This window comes from Phodopus roborovskii, unplaced genomic scaffold (genome assembly GCF_943737965.1).
Source record: "Phodopus roborovskii unplaced genomic scaffold, PHOROB, whole genome shotgun sequence".
Lineage (NCBI taxonomy): Eukaryota > Metazoa > Chordata > Mammalia > Rodentia > Cricetidae > Phodopus > Phodopus roborovskii.
Window position 1 is genome coordinate 1334302 of NW_026126646.1, and position 5307 is coordinate 1339608.

A 5307-nucleotide genomic window follows, 5' to 3' on the forward strand; every position below is an offset into this window, starting at 1 on the left:
GCTCCTTATCCTCTGACCAGGCTGAAAGCAGGGAAGAGTATTTGAAACTCAGACTTTCAGAAATCAGTGCGTCCTGGTACGGGATGTATCGCAGGGCGGTGGACATAGGTCAGTGGGAGTGTTCACCTAAAATGCAGAAAGCTCCGGGCACCAAAGGGAGCCATTTCACCTCGGTTCCCTTTCTTTTAAACTAGTCCCACTCTGCTGGGACAGCCTTTCTCAATGTCACCCCAGCTGCCTTCGGTGATACAGAAGCATTTCCCAAACTGAAGCAGGGGTACATACAGGTGACTCAGATCGTCTTTTCAGAGCTGATCTGAGCAAAAAAAAAAAAAAAAAAAAAAAAAAAAAAAAAGTAGGCTCCTGAACTTTAGACCTTGACGCCCCACGTAGATCTGTTTTCAAAACCAAGTCTAAAGGAAAAGCCATCCCTTTGGGGCTGCAGATGAGAAGGAGGGCTGTGAGAAGAGGGAGCTCCCTTGCCAAGAATCTGATCTACCCCGTCCCAGGCACCTGTGCAGGGGGCAACTTGAGTGGGAAGGGCTTCAGAACAGACACAAAACAGACTTAAAAAAAAAAAAAAGATCACTGGCTTTTCCATAAGACAAAAGCAAAGCTCTTAAGAGTCCACTAGAAACAGTGTGTACTGTAGACACATTTCCCAGGGTCCAAACGGAAGTCCTCTAGTCTGCGGGCACAGAGACCATGGAAGGATGCTCAGCAACTCTGAGGCAGGAGCCTGGGCAGGTGAGTGTGGATACAGCCTCCCTGCAGCTCAGCACCCAAGCAGGCCCCTGGGGCTTTCCAAGAAACTATCAGCAGAGCCACCCGAGGCTTTGGCCAAAGACTAAAAGAAGAAATAACTTACATGCTGACCAGTGAAAATAGGAAACAGTAATAGGACGGACCCATAGAAACCTAAAGTGCGGAAAGAAAGCGCTTTGAAAATGGGAAACACAAAGCAGAAAGCATGATAGAAACCTAAAGTGCGGAAAGAAAGCGCTTTGAAAATGGGAAACACAAAGCAGAAAGCATGATGGAGTTCAGGATTGCATCCTCAGGAATTCAGGACTGGAGATAAGGAGTCGGGGGGAAAATGCACCAGGAAGGAGTAAGTCCCATGGCGGAAGATGGACAGGATCTCCAGGCCTGGGTGTGACTTCTGTTAGCCCCTCTTGGTTCAAGGGCAAAGCTATGGAGGGACTGACTGCTAGGTTGGGAATCGGGGACAGAAGGGGGGGGGGGATCGGGAGCGCGCAATGAACTGCTTCGGTTCCTGAGAAGTAAACAGCTCAGTTCGCCCTAAGCAAGCGCATCCTTCATACGGAGCACACTGAGGGTCCCGCTCATCCCATCAAGGGCGGCTGAAGACACACCCAGGATTCCATCCTCGAAGAGTCACAAAAAGATGCAACTCAGCACTCTACCCACCACCACCACCACCACACACACACACACACACACACCAGGGAATCCCAGGCAGGCGCGACCCTATGTAAGGGTCGGCCTCTCCAATGGGGTACTGTTGCCTCCGATGCTCCTGCCACTCCTAAACCCCTCCACCCTGGACTCCAGATGACTTCCTACCCTGCCCACCCAAACCCAGGCCGACAAAGCACAGTTCTGGGCGGGGCAGAGCATCTGGGCAGTGGGAGAGGGGAGGCACAGGGACCCCACAGACACCCGCACAGGTGGGTTTCGTACCCGGTGTCGGTGGCAGGGGCGGGCTCCGTCTCCCTGGAGACAGTTGCCCAGGGGATACAGCGGGAGGGTCCCGGAGTGACCGGAGGGCACCAGCCTCCTGGCGACCGTGTGCAGCCCGCCTGGAAGGCGGTGAGTGAGCGAGCGAGCCCGGCATCGGCGGAGGGGCGCGGCCCGGGGCGGGGCTGAACAACGGGCTTGGGAGGGCGGCCAGGCGGGGCGGGGCGCGGTCGAAGGAGGAGCATCCCTGGGATGGGGCGGGGCCAGAGCCCGCTGTACCACTATACAGTCTATAAGCATTAATACCCCAGGTCCGGAGAGGAGGAAGAAATAGCTGCTGGGATGCTAGAGATGGGGACAACTTGGTTGCTCTCACAGGAGGCCAGGGGCTAAGGCAGGGGTCTTCAGGGTTTCTCCTCCATCTCCCCACCACTGAGCCCCAGAATAGCAGAATGATCCGAGATGACAAGCATAGGCAGTCCTGGCTAGGGTCTCTTACAATCAGCAGACTGAAGGCGCTATTTATAAAGTGAGATCTACCCAGCTTTCTTTCTGTCTTAGTTTGTTTTCTACTGCTGTGATAAAACAGCATGATAAAAAGCAACTTGGGGAGGAAAGGGTTTATTTGGCTTACACATCCCTGGTCATAGCCTATTAAGGGAAACCGAGGCAGGGACCTAGAGACAGGAGCTGAAGCAGAAGCCACGGAGGAATGCTCCTCACAGGCTTTACTCCCCCACGCCTTGCTCAGCCTGCTTTCTGGGGACCACTTGCCCAAGTGTGGCTCTGCCCCAGTGAGCTGGGCCCATCAATCATTAGTCAAGAAACTATCCCTTAATTAACTACAGGCAATTTGTGGGGGTGTTTTCTCAATCGAGGTCCCTCTGCCCGGATAACTCAGGGTTGTGTCAAGTTGACAAAAAAAAAAAAAAAAAAAAAAAAAAAAACTAAACCCCAAACTATCAGGACTCTGCCCCCTTGGTTCTCAGGGCACCACCAGGAAGGGCAGAACACGCCAGACCTGGAGCTGCTATATATTCCATGAGTCTGGAATGTGTCTGTCAGTGGGAATTCCCCCACACAGAATTAGAAACAAGTGATTTATCTAAGACTTTCACTCATACATTTCAATTCTTCACTACAACTATGTCGTGCTAGGGCCAGGGTTCTACCCTGTACTGTAGGTCACTACTGTTCTCCCTGAGGCAGAAAATGAGAAAACCCAGGCTACCCTGCCATGCACATACAATCCTCAAAGCTTTTCTGTTGTGCTTTGTCTTAGTACTAGGGATTTGCACTTAGTGCCTTGAGTGTGCTGAGTGAGCATTCTCAACATTGAGTTCTGTCCAGGCTGGCCTGGAACTCATTCTGTAGACCAGGCTAGCCTCAAACTCCCAGAAATCTGCTTGCCACCACCTCCCTCGTTTTGAGAGTCACCAAGTTGTCCAGGCTGACCCTGCACTCTCCACCCTCAGCTCCCTCAGCCACTGTGACTCCAGGACGAGTTCACACTGCACAACTGGCTTGGAACCGGTTTGGTTTTGCACTGGACCCACGAACCTCTTGTTTTGCCTTGTCCCCTTGTCGTGTTCTTAGACCTAACCCTTTGTGGGAGTTCTTAGACCTAACCCTTTGTGGGAAGTGGAGCTCAGAAGAGGAAGGGGATTCAGGCCCACAACTGCCCCAGAGGTGGCTAGTCTCATCACCGGCTCTCAGTGTTATGAGCCCTAGGAATGGCCCACCAGTGGTGACACATGCATTTAATCCCAGCATCCCAGAGACAGGAGAGGCAGGCAGATCTCTATGACTTCAATACCAGCTTGGTCTACAGAGAGAGTTCCAACACAGTCAAGGCTACACAGAGAACCCCTATGAGAGAGAGGGAGGGAGGAAAGGAGAGAGAGAGAGAGACAGAGAGACAGAGAGAGAGAGAGAGAGAGGGAGGGACAGAGAGAGAGAGAGAAGAGAGAGTCAGTCCTAGAAAGGTCCCTGGAGTTAGTGAGCAGTGAAAAGGCAAGAGCTCGCCAGAAGTTCCCAGGAATTGCTAAGCCCAGCATGGGAGGAGGAGGCTGCTGAGATGGCCAGGATGTGGGAGGTCCCTAGGCAAGACTCAAAAAGCCTGGGCCAGGAGCTTCCCACGGCCCCCAGCAGCCCCGCCTGGGGCCTTGGTGTTAGAGCACGGTAGGGAGAGTAAGACAGAGAGGGGTGCAGTTCATTCCCCGTGCCATGTCTAGACATCCCATATGCCTTCACCTTCAAGTATGGACGTCTCAGAAAATAACAGCACACGCCAGGCATGGTGGCGATGGGCCTTAAATCCCAGCACTCAGGAGGCAGAGGCAGGCACATCTCTGTGAGTTTAAGACCAGACTAGTCTATAAAGGAAGTTCCAGGTCAGTCAGAGCTACAGAGTGAAACCCTGTCTCCCTGGGGGCTGTTTGCAAACACCCTGCAAAAAAGGGCTCCAGCACCTGGCTGTGTTGCTCCAAGCTCACCTCTGCAGCAGCCGAGCCAGGGCCACGGAGTGTGGCCAGCCTGATGACAGTATGAAAACCACCCCAGGGTCCTGCCCCTAGGAGCCCTCTGTGTCTGCAAGCTAATCTGGAGCAGAGCCATCCTCTGTGGGAGACCTGGAGATCCTTAGGCCAGCTAAATTCTCCAAGGTGTGAAGCCTGCATCTCCTAGGCCACCCAGACACCAGAGCCCAAGAAAAGGCATGGCCCTCTCTTGACCGAGTAGACAGGGAGGGGAGGAATTCAGACAGCCATCTGAGTGCAGAGGAGAGCTATCTCTTACAGGTTCATGACGCCAAATGTCAACCTCCAACGAGATTTTTCCAAAGCAGAAAAACACCCTCTTTTCCATGTGTGGGGGCTCCCCTCACCCCACAGGACCATGCATAGTGTTATCCTTCCCTCCAATTTCATTTTTTCAGATAACATAGGTTTGAGTGAATTCCAGACTCAAAGACATTAACAATGAACCCCATTAACAAGGAGCCCCAGTGACTAGCTTGGGATACAAACGGAATAATCAGGTACTAATTTCTCTTGGAGTCCAGGGGAAATAAACAGGATTTCTTTGAAATGGCAAAACCTACAAAAAGGTGACATATCTATATCACAAAAAAAATATACTAGAACTGTGCTGGCAAGTATTGGAAAGATAGAGACCATTAAAAATTTTTTTGCAAAGTCCAGAGAGATGGTCCAGTGGGTAGAGGTGCTTGCCGTGCAGGCCTGACAACCTGTCTGCCCCAGATCCCTCCCTTGTAAAGGAAGAAGGAAGGAGAAAGCGCCACAAAGCCGTCCCGACCTACACACACACACACACACACACACACACACACACACACACACACACAGTGTCGTGGGCCCCACTCCCAACAGTAATAATACTATAAAGATTTTAAAAGTATTTGGAGAGAAGCCAGGCTTGGAGGTGCATGCCTGGAAAACTCGAAAGAGGAGGAAGGTACCCATGGTTGGCCTCTGACCCCTACATACACATGAACACACATACACACTTAGGAGTTTCACTAGTGTCAAAACTCAAGAGTAAATAGAGAAACTGGATTTCCGCCCCTCCGTTTGCTACTGCCAAAAG